The sequence below is a fragment of the Urocitellus parryii genome, chromosome 14 (genome assembly GCF_045843805.1).
Source record: "Urocitellus parryii isolate mUroPar1 chromosome 14, mUroPar1.hap1, whole genome shotgun sequence".
Classification (NCBI taxonomy): Eukaryota; Metazoa; Chordata; class Mammalia; order Rodentia; family Sciuridae; genus Urocitellus; species Urocitellus parryii.
Window position 1 is genome coordinate 63,225,388 of NC_135544.1, and position 24,718 is coordinate 63,250,105.

Here is a 24,718-nt window from a genome sequence, read left to right on the forward strand (position 1 = left end):
TTTCAACCTATTTACACTCACAAATGCATGGTTTATCTTTTACCACCTATTTGCTTTTACTCTATCTTGTTTTTATATTTAAATGTGCATCCTGTAGAGAGCAGTTGGTTGCGTCTTGTTTCCTTATTAACCCTCCTGACAATCTGTCTTTCAGCCAGACATGAGTTCGTATTATCCATGTGGTTTGCTGGTCAACCATCTTATCATTTCCTATTTCTCTGTTGGACTTGTTGTTCTTCTATTCCTCCTTTCATAACTTTTTTTGATGATTCAAACATTTTTTTAATTGCTTTTAATTTTCCTAACGCCTTTTTAAAATTACCTTTTGCATTATTTTTATACTGGTTGTCCTAGGAAGTGAAATATACATCCATAACGTTTCACAAGCCAATTTATAGTTAATAAAAAAAATACTTATTGTAAAATATAGAAAGCTTTTAACTTCATAGGCTTTATATAGGTCAGGCAATGTTAGAAATGTGTTTTAAACAGCAGCAAGGTTTCTAAGAAAATGTAGGGGAAACTGTGATGGAATTATAAGAAAATTCGGTGGAAATGGCAAAAAATAGAGAATTTTTGCACTTTTTTACAAATGTTTATAGTTTCTTATGCTCTTCATTCTTTTCTGAGGCTTCAGGTTTTCATCTGGTTTACTTCACTCAACTCAGATACTTCCTTTACTGTTACTTGTAACATAGGTGTCCTAGAGATGGATTCTTGGTTTTCTTTAAATGAATCTATCTATCTATCTATCTATCTATCTATCTATCTATCTATCTATTTATTTATGCTAGGGATCAATCGGGGCCTCACACATGCTGGGCAGCCATGAACCTTCATTCTTAATGACACTTTCATAGATCTAGAATTCTGGGTTGCCATTATTAATGTAGATCCATTGTCTTCTGGCCTTTGTGTTTTTTATGATAGTTAGACCTAATGGGATCATTGATCCTTTGGTTGCAACACATCATGTTTTCTTCTTGTTTCCCAGATTTGCTCTTTACTTTTGTCTCTCGACAATTTTTGATGGTGGTGGGCCTCAACATGATCCTCTTTGTATTTATCTCCCTTGGTATTTGCTTTGCATCCTGTTTTTCACCAAAATTTGGGAACTCTGCAGACATGACTTTAGCTGGGGATCTTTGCATCTCTTCCGCATGAGTGGGATTCAGGGATTAGTCAGACATGGGCAGACAGAGCTTCAGGATCCCCTGTCTGCTCTTTCCCTTAGGGGATTCCTCTACTCTCTTCATTCCTCTACTCTCTTCAATGCTCCATAGTTTCTTTTTTCTGGTTTCCAGGTCAGGAAGAAGGTTGCTTCTCTGTAGGAGTTCCTGCCTTTGTCCTGTGCTTTGTGTGAACTAAACATTTCAGCTCAGGATGGGGGAATTAACTCATGTAGCACCCTCTCTCTTCCTTTGACTCCCTACCTTATTCTCTCTGCTTCCATTCATTCTTCAGTAACTTCAGGAAAGCAGCAGAGTCTTGGTTTGTTTGTTTGTTTGTTTGTTTGTTTATTGTCTTTAGCTGGTCTTTAGCTGGCTGCATGTAAATCCACTCCCTTTTAAATAGAAGTTTCGCATGGGTGCACCTGATTTGAGGACATTTTGTCAGAGGCCTGAGTGTTATCTTCCAGGGAAACTGCAAAGGAGAATTTTAGTCGACAACTTGACAAAGGTGAGGCTCATAAGACAGAAAAAATTTCCAAAACAAAGCAGCATGAAAGCTCTTTACCCTCTCACTTGCACCATGTGAATACCACTTGAACAGCAGTTCATTTCTTGGTTGCCCGGCATTATAAACCATTCATACTTGCATTGTCCAAACCACACACACAGCATCAACTATAAAATGGTCTATAAAATGGTCTTATCTCATTTGGTGCAATTACATTTCTCTGTCCCTGAAAAAGGGCCTGTCTAAAAATCTCCTCAGTCAAAGGCTAAATTATTTATGGCTTCCTCCCTCCGTGGCCCCTTCCATATTTATTTTGCATTCACCAAATATTTCACTTTATGTTGAGGGATGACTAAATATTTATTCCTGAGGAATCTGAATCCTCTGAGAGTCCTTTGTAGATGAGCTTGTTTCAACCCCAACTTCTTCTGGCTGCTCTGCACATTGATATCAAGAAAGAAAAAAACAACAAAACAAAACACTAGAAATCTTACAAGTAGCTGCGTGGAGCTTCAGGGACTGATGGATTCACCATATTCTGCTGTCTTCTGCGGCTATGTTCTTCACAGTTCCGTCTGGTGGGTTTAGATGACGGTGAGACACAAGTCACCCTGACAGTGTCTTTCCAGCCTTTGATGATAACATTTGCTCATTCTCATAGAAACTTTAGATTTACCAATTTGAGGAAAAGAGGAGCTGCAGGGGCTCTCATCTTGGCCATTTCTATCATAATAGGCTTTAATCAGTGGACTGGGGAGCCCAGCATTTCTTTCCAGCTGTGTACAGAGGAAGCTGGGAAGGATGATTTGGGAGTTCTGCAGGCTCCTGCATTGCAGATTCCTGCCCAGTTTCATCTCTCAGCTGACCTCAGAGGATGCAGGGATGTTCTGGGTTTCCTGGTCTGTCGCATCCGTGATCAATAACCTCTGAAATACCCAGGTGTTTTCTTTTTCTGATGTACTGATTCCCTACCTAATAAGAGGCCTCATTATTTCTTTGGAGAAGGCTGGGAGAAAGAATGAACACAGATACTTGTGATTTTATTAAGGTTTCAACTTTCCGCTTCATTCCAATGGTTCTGATCTTATGAGCTGAATCAGAGACTGCAAATCTATTTGAGGGCTTAAGCTAAGCTTCTGCTCCACAGTCCCAAAGTTTTCTCTTGCCAAGATAAAAATGAGACAGTCTTGAACTATCCATGAATTTTGTGTCTAGAGACTTTACTATCCTTAGCAAATAGTAAGACCCCAGGTTCAGGCGTGTGCTTTCCACTGTGGCCCAGCTGATTGCTAAGTGGACCACACAATTTAGAAATGGATTGTGTCATTTGCAAATGACACACTACAAAGGCAAAACCTTATGTCTGACAGTTCACTGCTGCTGCTTGACATCCAGGGAGATCATGTCAACAGGGTGCATCCATCACTCATGACCCTGGCCTAAAGAAAACCAGCTCCAAACAGCTTTTCAGAGATGTGGACACAGTTGCCCATGTCCTGGTGAGGGACTCATCTCCCAAGTCCAAACTGATAATTTTAGGAGGTAGGTGAGTGGACTGGTGTATAATGCTCTCAGAGCAAGCCACCACTTAGATTAGTTTCACTTTGGGCTGATCAAGCTGACAGTCCTAAACTGATCAAGCTGATCAGTTACACAGATCAAATGGGACTTTAATGAACAATCTGTTACTTTATTTTTCCAGAGATTTTACTAACCCTTAAAGTATGTGGGAAATACATTTTTAAAAAGTTTTTAAAGTTCAGGTTAATGTAAATAAGAGTCCTTATAAATTGTTGGTGTATAAACCATTCCTTAAGTAATTTGTATTTAGCACCCAGGGGCCCAGCAGGCTCTAGGTCTAGTCTGGAGTCAATGAGAGGTGTGGTGTGAAGAGACCCGAAGACCTTTTTAGGAGTTAACTGCTTTGGATAGACACATTAAGAGATCTTTAAGCAAGGTGCGGGGAGGAGCTTCAGGCAGGGAAGGAGGGGTGCTGTCCATTGTCGGGCATCCTCAGGTCTTGGGGATCTGGGGGCAGGAGGCCTCCAGCTTCTCTTGTTTTGCCCCATTCCCATGCCTAAGATGCTACTCATTGTCTTTGATGCCTAAGTATTCACAAAATCAGGCAACACTGTGAGTCCAGTTGACTCTGAATTTTGGCAACCCTCAGTCATTAATCTTGACTCAGCTCTGTGTCTGCAGTAAAGGGAAATGATTGTCTCAGCACAGCCACAGAAATCACAGAAAGTTCCTGGTTTCTGACTGTGCCTTGGGCTGACAAATGAAGACTTTGAGAATTGTTTTTATTCTCTGCGGTCTTTGGCTCAGAGGCAGCCAGACTGCTCCATAGTCCTGTGTTCCATTTCTTTGAAGGCCTGTTGAGACACTCCTGGAGTCATTGGCTGCATCCACTGGGGTTCCAAGTTGCCAGGAACAGAACTCACTGCAGCTAGTTCAAGCAGGGAAGTGACTTTCTGGGTGACATTGGTAGCTCCTGAAATCCACAGATGTGAGGACCTGATTGAACAATGTCATGATGGACTGCTCCAGGGAGGATCTGGCCTGGGCCACTGTGGCTCAGAGAATCACAGCTTTCCCAGCAATGCCAAGTGAGGGGTGCTCGCTCCAGGAGCTGAGACTCACCACTCTTCCCGCAGTCTTGTGGGGCCACTACTCCTCTGTCACTCTGTCTGAGTCCAAATCTCCAGTGGGTGCATCAGATTGGAGGAGCATAGGCCATGTGCCCTCACCTGGTCACGGGAAGCCTGAGAAAGCAAGGTCGTCTCCATCTCTGTGAGACCCAGCCTTGCTCCTTGATGTCACCTCAGGATGAATGATCATGGCGTTAGAGGTAACTATGAAAGGCTGAGTCCCTCATCTTGCTGGGGCTGGTGAGGAAGGCTCCTCTGTTTCCCAGCTGACCTTGCTTGATAGTTTGTTATAAAAGCTTGGACGTCAGGTGTCCACAACAGAATCGATTCGATTCCATGCACGTTAGGGAGAATATCCTATTGCAAACCATTTAATGAGAATGATCATGTTTTGTTAATGCCTCTAACCTAGACTAGAAGAGCCTCCTTCCAAAACAGGTCAGAAGCACTTTTGAAACGGCTGAAAACTAAAATCATCAGGTAGGAAATGGCCTGCTGAAGTCCAAATCGTCCACATCTTTGGACCTTGAAGTGAGTAATGGGAAAGAGGTGGGGGAAGTGGAGTAGCAGGAGATGGAGCAGAGGAAGAGGAGACCTGGCTTCTCCTGCTCCTGAGCTCTTCTCCTGCGTAAGGACTCTCAGAAACCACGCACTGAAGACTGCCGCTTCCCTCCTATCCAGGCAGCCCCTCTTTAACTGGATCCCACGTGCCCCCTTCTAAACAGGCTCCTGCGCTGACATCCATTCCCAGGGTCCCGACTCCCCTGCTGGATCCCACAGTGGGAAGGGGATGAACAACTTTGGGCTCCACTCCAGAGTGGGAGGAGGGCTGGCTGTGAGGAGGAAGAGAGGGGGTGGACGAGCCAGTGGGGGAGGCAACATCTCCTTTGTTCTGACAAGATTATTCATGTAATCACACCCTGTAGAGAACGCAGGATTGGGGTGACGCATTTTTAAAGCACATTAACCATCACACATGAGGGAACAGGAGAGATGCAAACAGTAATCTTGAGATGGGCTCATCCACTTGTGGCCTCAGTCATTAAACTTTTTGTCACATTGTTCTTCTTCTTCTTTCCCTTAAAGCAACCATTAATTAGGGACTCTTGATGGATACACTTGCAAAAAAAAAAAAAATTAAGGCAGAACAAAATCATTGTTAACCACTTAATGTTTAAGGTCTGTTGATGCTGTTTTTACAAAGAAGTTAGTCAAGGTGATGCTTCTCGCTCAGCCCAAGCTTTCTGGTCACCTCCCGGTGTTGGTGTACGTTCTCCATAAAACACCATCCAGGACACAGAGGGCTTTGCGCTCATTAATTTTTTCACTTGCACCCCAAAACCTGTAGCTGATCCTTCAGAGGTTGGGAGCATGTGCCCAGGAAGACTCGGGGCTTCTCAAGATGCTTGGAGATGACCTGCAGCCTGTTCTGAGGTCACACCTTGTTCCCCATGACTGATTGCCTCCTGCCTTCCTGCATGTGCTCTGTCTTTTCTCGGGAGACCTGGGACTTCACAGAACCTTGGCTTCCCTGCTGAAGTTTCCTCGGTTGGAATGCAGACCTTGGCTGACTACAAACACGTGCCCTGGTGACTTGAGCACTGCAATCACTTCTGTAGATTTATTACACTGTGGAGAGTAGAGAAGGACAGGAGAAATGGCCTTCCCCGGTGATTCTCAGTGTCTCATCAGCCCGGGCTACCAGAGAACCACAGCGGAAACTGACTTTCTCACAGTTCTGGAAGCCAGAAGTGCAAGTCGAGATGTGAAGGGTTTTCACGTGAGAGACCACGCAAGAGAGTTCAGAGGTGAAGTGACGGGGTTATGAGAGCCTGTACCTCGTCAGTGCTTTCATCTCCTGAGAGGGATTAACCTGTAGTTAACTGGAAGAGGAGGGTCACTGGGGTGTGCCTTTGGAGTGGAGAGTGGAGCTCCCCACTCCACCTTCCTGACGCCATGTTCCCAGTTACTTTCCTCCACCACACACTTCTGTCCGGTGCTGTTCAGCCTCACACCTCGGGCCCCGAGAATGAAGTCGCCATCTATGGACTGAGACATCTGAAACGGTGAGCCCCCAATAAACGTTTTCCTCCTTATTAAAATTGTTCTTGTCAGGTCTTTTGGTCACAGAGATGAGAAAGCTGACTCAAACACAAGGCCTAGACAGGCTCAGTGTCTGATCCTGGGTTTGCAAATGGCTCCTTCTTGTTGGGTTTTTAAACATGCTGCAATGTAGACACTTAGCTTATAAAGAGAAAAGGTTTATTTTGGCTCATGGTTTTGGACGTTCCTGTCCAGGACAAACCTGGGAGCAAAAAAAGAAAGAGAAAAATTGACTGAGGTCAATGGTCCACCCCCAGGAATCCAAAGCCCCACATCCAAAATGTTCCAGGGGACCAAGACTCAAACTCAAGGACTTTGGGGACATTCAAAATCCAAAACTATAGTATTATACAACTTTTTCAAGTCTGCCACTATTTATGATTTATCCGAGCCTAGAACTTGATTCCTTTTTCCTTAGATAAAATTAGTCTCTGAACACAACTAATTTGCCAGGTTGTAGAAATTGAGGGAAGAATGTACTTAGCTTTTTTCCTCCCGTTCATGAATGTAGCATGCCGTATAAGTCTGCATTTGTGGCTGGTGGATGGGTGAGCCCAACTCTGTGGTCATATCATCTAGAGTACTTGGGTCTGAGTACTGACACATTGAAATATATTTTGTTGTTAATTATAAATCATACTGATTTCATATTAAAGTTCAGATGCTTTATTACTTTCTTGAAATTATGTCATGGAGTCAATTGTTAATGGATTTTATTGCAAGGAGTCTTTGCAAAATACACGTTCATAAAAGGTCCATTGGTTCTGATTCTGTTCATGAATGTTCCATCATTTATGTATTCTTGAATTATTTTCAACATTTTACAAATAATATTGCAATAAAGGGCTTTATATACACATCATTTCATATACTCACAGTGTTTAAATACTTTAAGTTACAATCAGTAAGAAATGGGAAATTTTTCATGTGAAAATTCAATTTTCTGTCTTCTGACCATCTGTGGATGATCTCACCATCTTGGGTTCTCATTCCTGCCTGGGAGTCCTCTGGATTTGGAAGGAGTGCTCTACTTTGGTCATAGTTTGAGTTTTCTAGGGATGCCATACCAACACCACAGACTGGGTGACTTAGGGAGCAGAAATGTATTTCTCACAGTTCTGGAGGCTGGAAGTCCACATCAAGGAGCCAGGAAGAGAGGTTTCCTGCTGAAGCCTCTTGTCTTGGCCTCTAGGTGTGCTCATGTGGCCTCTTCATTGTGCACCTTTGGGTGGGGGAGAGATCGAGCATCCTAGTGTCTCATATTGTGGTCACCAATATTATCATACAGGACCCCACCTTATGGCCTCCTTTCACCTTCATGACCTTCTAAAGTTCCCATCTCACTTGGGTGGGGTCAGGCCTGTGCTCTCCAGTCACCAGAGTCTTCATCACCCCTTGTCATTGCCCTGACAATGACCAATGCTGGTTGATTCATCATCAAATAAAGCTGTTGTGTTTTTCGTGTCAAAATAAGAGGAAACTCACTTGTTATGTCCACGTGCGATCGCTGGGATATGGGGTGTGCCCTGGAGGACTGTGTGGTAAAGCATTGGTCCCCAGCAGGGCACTTGGGAGAGATGGTGCAACCTTCAAGAGGAGGGGCCTATGGGAGTTCTTGTCCCTCTTTTCACCTCCTTTTGAGGTGCCCCCTGAGGTGAGAGGCTGCTCTGCCACAAGGTCCCTGTGTGACAAGCCACCTCACCACAGGCCCCAAAGCACTGGGCCGGCCAACCAACCATGAGGAGAACCTCTAAAGTTGAAGGCCCAAATAGACCTTTTCTGGGTAATCAGTGGAGGAAAGGGACCAAGGAGGGCAGGGAGGGAGGGGGGATGTGCTGGGAGAGATGTTGGCCAAATTGTATTATTAGAGTGTGTCACGAATGAATATCTAACAACAAAACCCATCAGTACATAACCAACTGTAATGTACCAATTAAAAATGTGGAAAAAAAATTTTCTTCATCGTAAATTGATTATTTCAGGTGTCTGTTATGGTAATAGAAAGCTGACTAGACACCATGACTCCATCAGAAGTGAAACGACTCAACAGAGTCTGAGAGGACCAGGAATTTCAAGCACAATGGGAGATAATACATATTCTGAGGGTGTTTATATACAAACAGAAAGGGACTTTGTCCCTGAATAAGATTGGGGTAGGGGCAGCTTCACATGCCTGTCACCCCAGAGACTTGGAGGCTAAGGTGAAAGGATTTCAAGTTCAAGACCAGCTTTGGAAATAAAATGGAAAGGGCTGGGGATGTAGCTCAGAGGTACAACACCCTTGAGATCCACCCCAAGTACTGGGGGTGGGGGGTGAGGAATAAAACTGGAGGTGATAAGAGGCAGACTATCAGAAGTGCACCCATCCTCTCTGAATTAGGTCACTTGCTTGGTCCTGGAGGTGATCAAGTCTTCGATCCCTGCTCTTATCCCTTTTGGCTCCTACTATATCTGCTTTCACTTCCTTTACTCACACATTGTGCAAACATGCAAATAATCAGAAGACATGAGCAGAGGCCCACCAGGTTTGGACTCACTGGCAGCAGGATCCGGCAGCACAATCCTGAGCAGGATCTTGATCTTTTTTTTTTTTTTTTTTTTTCCTGCTCCTAGGAATATCTCCAGGTCTGTGGAACTGCCACCTTTTGGACCAGGGATGGCTCCACGCTCTTTCCTTATGCCATGCAGACACCATTTGATCTATTTTTCAGTCTCACCAATACCCTGCAGTGTCAGGGATGGAGGCCAAGTCTCTGTGCTGCTGGGAAGTGAAGCTAAGCCGCTGGGCTGGTGCCCTGCCCAACTCTGCAGCTCGGTAGGGAGCAGGATGTTTATGTTTGTGCATTTCTTTCCCTAAGCTTGAGCTTGTTGCTTGTGAAGGGCAACACGCCCTGAATGCAAAACACCATCTGAGCGGTTCAGGGGGTTGCAGTTCAGATGCATATTCAGTCTGGACCAGTGGCCCACAGAATAGAGGAAGGGAACAGCACACAGGAAAACAGGCTCCTGTTGAACTTCCAGATCTTTTTGTGCCTATTAGAGTCAGAAATTCAGAGACCAATCATTCTAGAAGCAAATCCACCCTCTTTTCAAGATGAGTAAAAAGGAGGTTTGGTGCAGGGTGTGTAAATGCAGGAAGCAACCTTTTAAAGGATGTGAACAAGCATGGGTCCTGTTTTCCAAGTCCCAGGGTTATTTTTTTATTCTTGGCATGTGGCACATAACAATCAACCTTTCTTTGTTTGAACTGATTTGTAGCAGAGGTGCAATTCTGATTTTAATGAGACAGATCTTTGATCTGGGGCACTTTCCCTTACTGTGGCACTGAGCTTTGGAAATGTCCCCTTGCCACACCCCTCTAGTGTAAGGACATTTGCCACAGCTCTGGAGACAGAGCTGTATTTTGTCTGACAGTACAGTACCAAGTGACTGCTTTTTCTTGCTGTGTTTGTGAAAACCTACAGGAAATACCACCCTCCTTCCAGAGTGAGGCAGCTTTTGAGCACTAACAGATTACTACGATTTTTGTATCATTTTATCTCATTTAATCTTCTAACAATCTAATGAAAATGGAAGCCACAGAGATAAGAGATAAGTAATTAATCCCTCCATCCTGCAAATGGCAAGAAAGAGACTCTAACTCTGGTCTCCTTATTCTTTATTCTCATTACATTCAGCGGACACTGAATTGACATCGCCTGCCTATCCCCTTTACCCCGAGGTGAGGTCTCGTCCCCTTTAAATATTACTTTAAGTAGCCAAACTATGTCAAAATAATGGTTTAGCTCCTACCCAACCTGGTGTCACTGCGGGGAGTGTTAGTGGAGTAATTGGGGCCAAAAGTCATCTACTATGAAGCAATCTTAACAGGTCCGGCTAGGAAAGCCCTTTAACCCAGACCTTCAGCCCATTTGTTGGGAATAGCAGGTCATTTGTGAAATTCAGGTTGCACTGTATACTCAGACATGCCCCTGGTACTGTCTGTCTGTCCTGTGGAGTCATTTGGCCCATTTGAAGCTTATGAGAGAGAAGACAGGGCTAGCAAAGAAGCAAGATGTGTCTGGATTCCACACAGGTTGCCAGCGGATCTTGTCTGGATCCGTTTTGGTTTGCTCTGGGCTATCTTCCTGCTTCAGTGGGCCAAAAAAGTGAAGAAAGATCCAACATAAAATTAAAAGTGAGTGAAGAGTTGTGGTTCTTAAGCAAATAAGAAGCAAAACAATTTTTAAAAAACTAATAAGATAGAGCTTACATTGGCCTCAAGCCCGTTCACTTTTTTCTTTCTTTCTTTCTTTTTTTTATCAACAAGAATATTGAGAGACTTGGAATACAATCAATTCTTTCTTCATTTTTATGTTGCAATCTTAAAACTACCTACCACATAGATATTGCTTTGTATTTTGGGTGAATAACTTTTATGAATTCTTTTCAAGAAGATCAAGGTAAAAATTAATCCTCTGTAGAAAAAAGAAAGCAGATCGTCTTACAGAAGAAACTGTATCTGATGAAATAATATTGACGCACACAGTTGTCATTGACACACAATGACAACAGTGATAAACTCTTTTCCTCTTCAGGTATGGGAACGATGGGGGCAGAAAGTGTCTGGATTCTGCCTGCCTTGCTTGGGTGATGTGACCTGGACAGGCGCTCCTCTGTGAGGACACAGCAGCACCTGGGATCGTGAACATCGGGAATGTGCATGCATGCAGAAAGGACAGGAGGCTGGGCTTCTCAGAGATTCTTTTCAGATTTTCTGGCAGGTCTAAAATGTAAACTTGAAGTCCCATGGCCATACTATAAATCAAACAACATATCCAATGGCATGCCCAACTTTGGAACTAAAAAAGAAAGCCATCCACAATTGTCACTGGCTTTATTAGGCATGAAGCTACGTGGAGGTGAGCAGAACCCCCTTGCAAGGAAAACTAATTTTCATCTTTTCACATTTGCATCCCCTGCCTTACCTAGGAAGAGGAGCAACAGATGGTGAGGACAAAAGGAAAATGAGACTAGAGGATGAAACCTGTTGCAGATGGAGAAAAACACAAAAATGTCACCAAAGATCCATCTTCCAGAGTAACTGTGATTTTCATGTTGGTTCTTTCCCACTAGTTTTTTTGTTTCGTCTTGTTTACAAAGTCCTTCACATTTTTAATGGATTTTATAAAATTACTTTTATTTTTGGGATTGTTTCAAAACTAATATATGTGAGTCATGAAGAATTTCTAGAAAACACAGCAAGAAAATGAAAGCAATCCATTTTCGACTCCACACAGAAGAAACACCCACGCCGAACAGCTGAGGGTATAACCATTTTCCTGTACTGTATATTGAGACCATATTGAGCAAAAATAAAATGAAGTTCAAAAAGTTCAGGCTTGGAAATGAACAAGGTCAGTGTATGAGACGGGGAAATGGACTCTTTCTTTCCTTCGATGCTTTCAGCTCTTAATCAGAACGTTCCTGTTAGCAGATGGGTGCCGCAGTCCGGCTGCAGCAAAATAACCCGAGGGTGACGAGCAACTTGTGTAGATTGATACAGCGGGAGTGGGAGCCGTTTATGGTAGGACGGGAGGGGTATATATACATTCCACACAGCTTATCTAATTAACATAAACTAGATACAGCAGTCAACCAATAAGGAATCTCCACACTTAATGGCTCGCTGGAGTTACTTCATAAACCACTCCCTCTGGCAAAATGCCAGGCGCCATCCTGACTTGTTTACAGACCCTAATGGATGTGGGCTTCTTTCCCCACCTACCAAGCAATTCTCCAGTGAGGCCAACAGGATGACCTGCTACGTGACTCAGCTCCCGCAGGTTTATGCCCCCCACTTCAGATGCCAATCACAAGTGGTAAGATACCCACACATGTCCAGCTTGGCTACAGATCGGAAGTTCTCCTGACCCCCCTTCTCAAATTCATTCATTTGCTGGAGCTGCTCATAGACCTAAGGGAAACACTTTCTTACCTTTACTACTTGGTTAGTGATAAAGGAAATCAGAAAGGGCACAAATGGACAGCCAGCTGGAGAGACCCAGGAAGTCCCAGGTGCAAGAGCTGCTTTCTGGGGAGTTGGGATGCAGCAGCCCTCAGCTCCTGAATGTAGAGGGAGAGAACCAAGGTCAAGCAGGGGACTGAGGCAAGTGATGGAGCAAGACCTGGACAGCGTGGTTTTCCTGATTGTGGGAGTCAATGAATTCTTATTTTTTAATAAAATTGGTCTGAATTTCTGCCTTAGCAGAAATTTAAGTGCTTATAAGTAATAAGGGGTTGTACAGATTTGAAGAAGTGAAAATGTCTGGGTGAAGGAATAATTTCTTCCAATTCTCTTTAAAAAATGCTTGGTCCACGTTTCTTTAAGTATAAAGATTATAATATCCACTTTTCAGGGTTATTTTACAGATAAAAGAAAAATACATATGAAATCTAAAACCGCTATGAAGATCTAAGTATTAGTGTGATCACTGCTGGTTCATTTGTTGTTCCTAACTTTGCATATCTTACTTGAGAGAAATTACTTTTATATCTTTATGTATGCTGGAGCTATCTAATAAGTTCATTATGGCTTATAAACGTATTTTATAATTACATTTCTATAAGGTCAACCCTATTTGGCTGTATCAGGAAAGAAACTGACTTCTATTATCTGTTTCTATTTATATAAATCGTACGAGAAGCAAGATGATTGTTTCAGTAGGTTTTTTTTTCACCAAGAGCTGCCCCATCCAAGCATTATCAATGTAGAAATGTCTCAGCTAAATTGTAATTTTATCTGTCACATCAAACCAGAAGATAATGAAGTGTCAGCATTCTCTAAGGTGTCTAAGGGTTCAATGTATTCAAAGACTGCTTTCATTTCCAAATTAACTCTTTACAGTGTGGTCCATATTTCCCGAAGAACAGCACAAATAACAGGAAATGATGAAGTTATTTAATTCCACACGTCTTGAAATAATAATGTTTACAGGAAAAATTTCTCTAATGTGATGGAAACATAGAAAAATTTTCTATAGGGTCATTTTAATGCCACTAGATACACTGATTCCACTTAATTCTCCTTAAATATTTTTGCCTGAATGACAACATGTTGCTGAAGATCACCATGATATTTTAACATAATTGGAATGTCTACCTTTAACCTCTAAAGTTGATTCCATCCCCTGGGAGAAAAGACAGGTGGTAAAGTTGGGGATACATACTAAGAAGAACACAGCTCAGACCCACCCAGACAGACTGGTGCCCAGCCTGAGCCTCGATGCTCTCTGTAACTGCTTGCTTGTATGTTTTAATTCTGAGATTATATATTCTTAGAACTAATCCCTTTAAAGCCCTGAAATCATACTGTAGGGGAGGAAATATGGTTTGCATTGTCGTATTCGATGGAGAAAACCAGCTTCTATTCCTTTTCATACTGACGTGCTTGTCACTGGGAGAGAAATTAATCAATATTTGTGACTGGCCTGCTCCATTTGAACAGACCTGACTTTGAACAACTCTTAAGTGTCTAGCACCATGTTCTCACTTAATTTTATCTCGATCTTTTTTTTTTTTTAAAGAGAGAGTGAGAGAGGAGAGAGAGAGAGAGAGAGAGAGAGAGAGAGAGAGAGAGAGAGAATTTTTAATATTTATTTTTTAGTTTTTGGCAGACACAACATCTTTGTTGGTATGTGGTGCTGAGGATCGAACCCGGGCCGCACGCATGCCAGGCGAGCGCGCTACCGCTTGAGCCACATCCCCAGCCCATTTTTTTTTTAAATAATTTTTTAGCTGTCGATGGACCTTTATTTCATTCATTTATATGTGGTGCTGAGAATCGAACCCAGTGCCCCATACATGCTAGGCAAGTGCTCTACCACTGAGCCATAGCCTCAGCCCCTATCTCGATCTTGACAACAGCCTTGTGAGTATTTTTATTATCATCTTTAAATTGAGGAAGTTGGACTTTGCAGAAACTTATCCAAATAGCCAGCACTGAATTATATAACTGTGTGCAAGGACATGCAACCAAAAGAATCGTTGTTTCAACTTTGGTCTTCCAGATGAAAAATGTGCCCTTTTGACTCTCTTCTCTCTGCCTGTTAAAATTTTGAATAATTGAAAGTGTGGTGGATGATTTTGTTATAATGGCATAGATAAATCTCAAAGACATCATGCTATGCAAAAAAAAAATTTAAAAAGCCAGGCACAAAAGAGTATACAAGGTCTAAATTCCATGATACGAAATCCAGATGCTGTGGGCAAAATGAATTTATGTAGACAGAAGGCAGACAAGGTTGACAGCTGTGAGAGGCGTGTTTGACAGTGCAGGGAACTGACGGGGTAGATTCTCCCTGGGGACGGAAGTGCTCTGCATCTTGTTACACAGAGACACTCAGTTGTCAAAAGCCTTGGCACCAATGCTTAAAATCCATACCTTTCACCTTGTGTTGATCACATCTCAATTTTTTTTTAAAAAGAACAGTATTATATTTAAATGACTTAAAATGTAGTTCCAGGTAAATTTACTTCCCTAGTGATCTTTGGAATTTCTACCTTGAAATAGAAAACAGAAAATGACAATTTTAATGTCAAGAGTCTTTAAATACAACCCGGAACACTGATTTAGGTTAGTGAAGGAGTTCAAGAGAAATTTGAAGTAATAGGCATGATCCCCAGGAATTCTTCATTTTATCAGGAATCTGTATGTTTTAATTCTGAGATTATATATTCTTGGAACTAATCCTTTTAAAACCCTGAAATCATACTGTAGGGGAGGAAATATGATTTGTATTGTCATATTCCATGGAGAAAACCATAAGAAATAATTGTATTAACGACAATAAACACTTATTAAGCTGTTTCTAAGCGCCAGACATGGAGTTAAATGCACCGCTGCTTTTTCACATTTCCTCCACTCAGCAGCTCCCTGAGACAGGTAAACTCTGACAGGTGAACTCTCCTCCAAGATGCAGAGAAGCCAGACAGTGCATTTCACAACCCAGACTGGGTGTTGGGGCGGAAAGAGATCAAGTGTGTTAGTCAGTTTCTGTTGCTGTCACCAAGTACCTGTCAAGGAAACTTGGAAGAGAAAACGTATATTTAGAGCTCACGGTTTCAGAGGTTTCAGTCCATGCCCAGACAACTCCATTCCTCGGGGACTAAGGTAAAGTAAAACAACAGGGAGGAAGTGTGTGTGGCACAGGAAAGCCACTCAACTCTGGGCCACCAAGAAGCAGTGAGAGGGATCGATGCACCAGTGACAAAACATAAACCCACAAGACTCATCCCTAGGAGACCGCTCCCTCCAGCTGGGTCCTACCTGCCTGTAGTTACCACTTACTACAGTGGACTTTTCAAATTATTGATCCATTGAGTGGATCAATCCACTGATGAGGTTAAAGCTCTCATAATCTAATCATTTCACCTCTGAATGTTCCTGCATTATCTAACATGAGCTTTTAGGGACACACCTTATATCCAAATCATAACACCAAGAGAATCTGACTTCTAGCTCTGTTCTGTGACCCACTTAATATTGCTTTAAGTGACAGAATTGTTTTTAGAAAAAGGAAATAAAATGTTGATGGTTAATACTAAGCTTTGCTTTCTCTAGTCTTATATTTTCTAGGTTTTCTGTACTGAGTATGAGTTATTTTTAAGTAACCAAATGTACTCTAAAATGACAGATAACAAAACATAAGTTTGGGGTCAAATACCAAAATGTTTTAGAAGTTAAAAAAGAAAAAAAATCTGGTTTAGATAAGAAATCTGGTTTAGATGAGATAAATATTCTGTTTTAATGTTAAGTACCAGAACTACATTTCTCATTTCTCTGTGGCCTTAGAAAGCTCAGTATACATGCATAACATAAATGTGTTACTTTTCTGACTTAAAGAAAAATATCCAATAGCATCTCTATCTTGTAAAAGTTAGGGCTGGCAATGAAATCATACTTGAGTGACCGTGTCTAGTTCACCTTTTCAATGTAAGTCAAAAGTCCTGTGTTTCAATCCTAAACAAATCTGATTAATAATAAATCTGATCAACAGGTATAATGATAGCCTACTGTTATCTAAGGGATGAGCCTCCAGGAGGAAATTAAAACTTTTGCAGAAACAAAACTTAAGTTTGTACTAATGGCTTAAAATTAAATACTGTGAATCTACCTCCAGCCCTTTCTGTGCTGAAAACTCAGGCAAAGAAGAAAGTCAGTCAAGCATCTGTAGTGAGGTCGATTCTGAAGACTATTGTCCCTGACATGATAGTTTGTGATAATGTAAAGTTATTTTCTTAGTTTGAAAATGGACAAACTATGCTAATAAGCATTCTGTTCCTGTGACAGAATACCTGAGATCATCATCTCAAAAGGAGGAAAGTTTCATTTTGGCTCATGGTTTCAGAGGTTTTCTCCATAATGGCTTGGCCCTGTTGCTTTGAGCCTGTAACAGCACGAGATGTCATGGTGGCAGCACATGGCACCTCATGGCAGCAGGAAGCAAAGAGGGAGAAAAAGGGCTTGGGGTCCCAATAGCCCCTTCGAGGGCACTTTCCCCACCAGTGACCTTTCTTCCTCCCACTTGGCCTGACCAATGGCATAGCACACTGGAGACTAAGCCTTTCAGGGCACAAATTATCAAAGCATTACAAATTTTAAACTAGATTGCCACCGCCACCTGGTTCTTCCTTTTCCATTCACTTATCTAGGAAGTCCACACTTTCAACTAAGTCTAATCCACTCAAGTTTTGGTGTCCATGAACCTCCATGCTGAAAGGCACTTACTTAAGTGGTACATGGAAACCCAGCACTGCTGAACCCTCTCTGTGCAGTCATTGTGTTTCTCCTCCGGGTTACTCCCTCTGGCATGTCCACGCTCACTTAGAAAACCACAAGCTCTTCCGATGCTCACTGACTTCACCTCCTGCCTCTCCTCTGCCTTGTGCTTACACGAAGCTTTGCTGAAGAAGGACTTCCTCCAAGGGTGATTCAAAACCCTTCTGGGGAAACTGTATGCTTGAGAATCATTTTACTGCCCTCAAACAAAAGTTCAGCTGGACAAAAACATTCTAGATTCAAATTTACTTCTTCCTTCTACCATGGAAAACAGCCAGTGTCATTGCTGAGGAGTCTAACGCCAATTTGACTCTATTCCTTTGCCTCAGTAATCTTCTCTTTGACCCTGATGGTCTTCAGTTTTTTACTCGAATTTAGGGAAGTACAGTTTTATCTTTTCTGTTGACCCTTTCAGAGGCATTTCAATCAGTGACCTTTCTTTTTTTAATTATAGGAAGTTCTCAAACATGAAGCTCTCAGATATTGTCTTCCCTTCGTTTATTGTATTTTTCTTCTGAAGCTGCTTCTGTTCTCCCTCTCTGTGAATGCTTCTTTCATATTTTGATCTTTTTATACACGCTTGATACCTTCTGGGAAAATTCCTCCACGTTTTTCTAATTTACTAAGCTCATCTTTGGCTCTATCTCTGCCAACACCCAATCCCTCTACTTAGTTTCTCATAGTAATGATAATTAGCAATTATTACTTCTTTATACTTCTTTGCTCCTGCTTTAAATGACCAATATCTACTACTTAGTTAAAAAAATATTTCTCTTGTTTAGTTAGTCATGCCTGAGCTCACTTTGGTTCTCTAGCTAAATTTTGGACATTTGTAACATGGCTCTCTGTGCATGTTGCAGTGGGTGCTGAGTCCTTGGGTGATAGGCTCTGCCTCTCCCTGGCTTGTGGCCCCTGCCCCCCCTCCATGCCGGCCTGCCATTTCCACACACCCTCCTTTCAGGTTTCCCAGGGTTTTCTAACAGTCTGTCTTGATCAACTGCACTTTCACCTCTGGTGCATTTCCATGTTGGGTCCTGGGCGGGAGCCACTACCATTTTCATTTGCAGTTCTCACTTTTTGTACAGCATTAGAATATCACAGACTTTAAAGCTAAGCCAAACCACCCTTCTTTCCTTCTTCTCCAGGAGGCCTCAAAGTTCAAAGTTGGTCCACCACTCCCAAATGTGTTTTTGTACCATTGCTTCATAGGAATATGTCTGTGAGCATTGTTGCCTTTTATATTTTGTTTTTAAATTTTATGTAGCATAGCATCAGTATAAGTAGAAAGTAATAATTTTGTCTACTAAGTTTATATCTATAATGTTGAATTTATATTTATATTCAGCTCTTTTCCAAAGAACAAAAGAATGCAGATATTTTTAATAATTAATATTATATATTTATAATATATTTATAATAATTAATCAAAGAAAAATGGTAAAATGAAAACCAAAGAAAACAGATAACTCAGTTTAAGACAGAGGTTATAATAGTTGCTATGTGGGAGAATTAGGCATTGTTCTGACTACAAGGTCATTAAACCTATTAATTTTTGGAAAAAGATCAGTCTTTGGGGGAATTGCATTTCAATTCTCAGAAGGTCACTTTCTGAATTATCTATATAGATACAGAGGAAATCAATTTATTTTCTATTGATTCTAGTTGTTGTGAGGAGCAGGCCTGCATTCTGGCCAAATGGTTTTGTAATATCCAAGCTGTGTAAGCCAAAGCCTCTTAAGGCTCAAACTAGGAGCCCAGAGCAGAACAAAGCAAAAATTATCCAGAGGCTGATCTAATGTGGTTCATTTTGAGAATTAGTTTCCGGCACCCTGTGTCTTCATAGTCATACATTGCAGCATAACTGGGCAGTCCACACACCGTGAAATGATTTTAACATTTGTAGATATGATTTTAAATGGAAAAGGGCGTTACTTTTTTGTTTACTGGGCAGAACAACTGGACTTAACGCTGACTGAATGTGAAAGCAACCAGTGAAACAATTGCTAATATTCTGGTGCTTCCAATCGATGTTTGCAACCTTTGCTACTGTTTTTTAAAAAAAATGTATTGATGTGTTATAATTATACATAATGGTGGGGCTTGCTGTGATATAGTCGTGCCTGCATATGACATAATTTGCTCGATTCCATTCCCCAGTGTCTCTCCTTTCTCTCCGCCCCCCCGCCCCTCCCTTCCTCTCTTGTACTGGTCTCCCTTCTATTTTTAGGAGATACCTTTTCCTCCTTTTTCTCCACATAAGAGAGAAAACACATAATCCTTGCTTTTCTGAGACTAGTTTATTTCATTTAATATCATATTCTCAAGTTTCATCCATTTTCCTGAAAAGGTCAAAACTGGGTTCTTCTTTACTGTGTGTATATATACCATATTTTCTTTATCCACTCAACCATGGATGGACACCTAGGCTGTTTCCACAGTTGGACTGTTGAGAATTGCACTGCTATAAACATGAGCATGCCTGCACCCCTAGAGTATGCTTGTTATAGATCTCTTGGATAAATACCAAGAAGTGACAATGCTGGATCATGTGCTGTTCCCATGGCTAGTCTTTTGAGGCACTTCCATACTGATATCCTTAGTGGCTATACTAATTTACAATCCCTGCTATTGGTTTTAAAGAAGTAAAATACTCGGTGCAGAGCAGTGCATGAGTAAGGTTATTCGACAATGAAACATTGCTTTCCACATCTGTAGCTGTGCTTGGTTTTCATCATTTAGAGAATTCCTGTGCAGTTGGTCCTCCGTCTCCACGGTTCCACATCTAACGACTCAGCCAAACTCAGATGGAAAATTTTTATATGCATCTATATTGAACATTTACAGATATTTTTTATCATTAATCCATAAACAATACAAAACAATTACATGACCTTTGTATTGTATTACAATGTATAAGTAGCCTAGAGAGGGTTTAAGTATACAGGTGGATGTGCATAGGTTATGCACTAATATTGTGCCATTTTATATAAGGGACTGGAGCATCTGTGACATTCAGTCTTCAGGGGGTCCTGGAACCAGGGCCTGGGGGTGCCCAGGGCTGACTGGACATTTTGGGAAAGCCATGGTTTCTTGAAGACCCTTTACGTTGCCATGGAGAGAAACATGGTGGAAGGGAATTCAACTTCGGATACACTCAGAAACATTAAAAATCATTAACTCACTTTTCAATTTTAGAGAAAGGTTTGACTGTCCACACGATCGTGTTGGGGTGGACTTAGAATGAGCAGCTTTGTTCCTTCACTGTTCCTCTTACTGATTCTTGCTGCTTAATTCATTTTGCAAACAGGGATTGAGCACCAAGGTGCAGAGCGTTTGGGGAACATGTGGTGGAAGAGCCCAGGGTCCTGCACTCATGGAGTTTAGAGTTCCAATGTGAATGAACTATCGATGAATCAATAACCATGTTTGCTCAGCAGCATCAATTAAAATACAGGTCCAGGACCTCTCTCTCAAAGACTCAGTGCTGGCCGTGGGCACTGCCCGTGTGTCCTGTCTCCCCACTCGGAGGTGGTGTGCTGGGTGTCTCTAGAGCTCAGAGGCTGATCTGTGAAGTTCTGTCTCCAGAGGGTGGACGGCAAGAGAAGAAGAAAAGAGACAAGGATTGGGGAGTAAAGAAAGATTCGAAGGAACCACCAAGAGCACTTTTCCACATTTCAACACAGGCGTTTGTTCAGCAGTTCAGAAAAAACATTAATCAAATACGTCGATGGCGCTGGATTCTCCTGGGCGTCCGACTGTGGCCCACGTCACCTCTCCCACCCTCTAGTTGCTCTGTGGCAGTTGCACAGGCTCCAGGCGTGCGCCCGCCTCAGGGCCTTGGCACTTGCAGCTCCTGTGGCCTGAGCTCTTTCCCTCTGTGCTCCATCACACGCTCTCACTGCAGCCCTGGCTTAACTGTCCCCTGACTTTGAGGTGTCCCTCCCTCCCCTAGACAGCACTGCACCACTCCCTCCTCCGGCTCTGGAAGCCTCATCTTTTCTCTTCCTGCTTTCTTTCTAGTAGCCATGATGACCACCTCATTTATCTTTTATTCATTTGTTTTGTCTTCTTCTACCCAAAATGCAGTCTCTATCAAGGCGGGGTTTTCGCCTTCCGCCTGCCACTCATGGAACAGGACTGTCACAAAGTGAGCCCTCGATAAATACTCGTTGAACGACTAGATGGTCTTTGAAGGTATCAACATGGCAGCTCTCAAGCCCAGGCTGACGCGCTGGAGCGCTGCTCTGTCTAGACCCTGAGGCGTGGCCGAGGACTGGAGTGTGGACTCGAAAAGGAAACACTCCAATGTAATGGCACTTGGTACCATTTGCTGGTCCCTGGAAGGAGGCACACGTGTGCACGGCATGCTAAGCAGCAAACCTCATAGAATAAAAGATGAGGATACAAAGGTAGCCTCTATTTCTTGAAATATTTTCATTATTGAAGAACACCAGTGGTGTGGATCTTCCAAAAAGTGATCATTTAAAACCATTTGTCTTTACTGTAGGAAAGTCTAACACACATACACGGCATCTCAGTCTGTTTTGTGTTGCTATAACAGAATACCTGATGTTGGATCATACAGTAAGAAAAAAGTTTTATTTAGCTCACAGTTCTGGAGGTACAGGTTCATGGTGCTGGAATCAGCCACTGGACCATCTCACGGCAGATAGCAACGCATGGAGCTGAGTGGGTGCATGTGGTGGAGCTCATGGGTAAGAGAGGAGTGAGAGAGCTGGGAGGGGGGCAAGCCGCAGCTGGCTCTTCATAACAACCTGTTCCTTCTGGGGGGGGTGCCTCCATGGTCTAATCATGCCTTAAAGGCTACACCACCTCAGAAACACCCCTTAGGGACCAGGGTTTCAGCACTTGAAACTTTGGGATACAAAACATCTCCAAACCACAGGACACACATTCATGAAGGTATGCAAATTGTGTTGGTGGATATATATCAGATTACTTTGCAAATCTAGTTTTGCCTCATTGCTATTAAAATGAGTTTGCTTTTCTCCAACACAACCTGCTAGTGGCACCTACTGAATACCTTAACGTGGTTAGATGACATGCATAACTAGTCAGTTGTGTTAGTCATATCGAGTGTGACCCATCTCCCAGTCCTTCATCCACTGAGACATTGAATCCTGCACTGGCCCCTGAGGGCTGTGCAGAGGGGCCTCTCCAGGTGACCTGCACCCTTGTCACTCCTTGGTCTCCTACCTGAACCTTAGGTCTCTTGCTTTGGTGAACTGGGCTGAATAGCATGAAATCTTAGCCCTCCCTACTCCCTGTCAGACACACAAGGATGGTCTCTTCTGCTTCCGGTCTGCAGGTAGTGGAACTATTTGGGCATCAAGGAGCTTACTGTTTTGAAACAGGAAGCAGAGAGATTTCTTTGCAACAGATTATCTTGGAGCAAAGGGTTAGTAGTCTGTGGTCTCGGCTGCTGCTGACTGAGGAGGAGGTGGGCAGCTGGATGCTTTGGGGAGGTGGCTGGGAGCAGGAATTCTCAGTAGGCATGAACCTTCAAGCACCCCCTCCCTGGAAACTCAGATGATTTTAGTCATAAAGCAGAGCTGAGCTTTCTTGATTTTTGTCATCGTAGTGACGAGGGGATCAAGCACTGCACATGATTCTAACTCATCAAAAGGCGCCAGGGGAAGGCTGGGTCTCAGTGGCCGCACAGCGTGACAGTGTATCAGCCAACACCTCCACACCAGTTGGCTGTGTTCCCAATTGACGATCGGCTGAGTGCAGCTGGCTGCAGTAGATTAGAAGGGAGAGGGCTAACACTGACTAATCAGCCAGAGACACACCACCCTCTCGGAGAGTCCCTCCAGACCGCCCAGAGTCACATCTGTCATCCTCAAATCCCATGGTCCCCGGGGAGTGTTTTATTTGCAGGCTGGTTCACATTTCCAAAGGTGGGTTGGACTCCATGGGAGGGGTGGGGGACTACCCAGGCTGCCTGCCTGGAGCTTTTCTGCTGGAGCATGGAGGAGGCTCACCCTCTCCAGGGCAGCGAGGCAGCTCAGGCTGTGAAAATGGGAATCCTCAGGGCAAGGGGACTGGCCTCGCAGTGGCCGCGTCAGTGGACCAGTCAGCCAGCCACACACCTGGAAAGATTACGAAGGGACACAGAATCGGAAAACAGGATGGGAATAGTAACACACAGGTGTGCCAATCAAATAAGAAAGAGCACCATGTGAAAAGATGTCAGAGTTCACCGGTGGCCAGAAATGTCAGTTAAAAGAATCATAAGACATCTTGCTATACACCCCGGGCGGGCAGCAAGGCCACCAAAAGGAGCTAGGATGTCTACTGCTGTGAAGATTTCAGCCAAGTGGCAGTCCTCCTACCCAGACCCATACTAATGCCGTGCTCCCATCTTTTGGATAGCAGTCTGGCTCCTTCCTATGACAGTTACAATGGCACAGGTGCTTTCACCCACCAACCCTGCTTTGGGGCTTGTCTCCTAGGCATGAATACACAAAAGAATGTTTATTTCATTGACGTGATAGTAAACTGGAAATGGCCAGAAAATGATGAACCACACCATCCACACTACATGCAAACCAGGAGCTGTACCGTTGGCAAGCAACACAGAAGGATTTAGAATTATCTCACTTGGGCTGGGGCTATAGCTCAGTGGTAGAGTGCTGGCCTAGCACATGTGAGGCTCTGGGTTCCATCCCCAGCATCACATAAAAATAAAATAAAGGTATTGTGTCCATCTACTAAAAGAAAAATTATACCACTTAACTTGCTAGTGTTTTCAGCTTGCAAGAGGGAGAAAAGCATGATCAGTGAAGTGTGTATAATAAGATCCCATTTTTTGTAAAACAAATGACAAAGACCCTACACATGTGTTTCTCTGTGGGTGTGTTTGTGAAGCTATCAGCTTATGTATGCATGGGAAAGCAGCGGTAGGAAGAATCAAATTTGTTATAAAAATGCACTAAAATGCTTATTTGATATAATCACATTAGTGGATTTATGTCAAAGCAATTTTATGTGCAAACATATTAAAGTATTTTATATGTGAAGCATATGAAGTATTTACATGTATAAACGTATAAATTGAATAAGAATTCCTAGGAGGAACAAGATGAGGAACATTCCAGTTGCAAAGGCCTCAGGAAAGAAAAACATTGAATAATGAGGTAAATGACTCACTTGAGATGAAGCCTTTACTGAAAGCAGAGGGAAACTTGGAAAGCTCAGGAGGTGCCCAGGCCCAGGCTGGGGACCAGAGGCCAAGGAAGAAGTGGCACAGCAGGGGTGTGGACTGCCCAGGGGCACCTGCCTGCCTCATTCCTGCCATCGGCTGGCAGGTCCATGCCTCTGTGCTATTCAAGAGGAACTCTTCCAGCTTCCCGTCTCACATCAGGCCTTGCAGCTGGAAGCTACCAGCCTCCTTCATCCCCAGCACACTCAATGTCCCTCTGCTACCTGAGCTGACTGCACT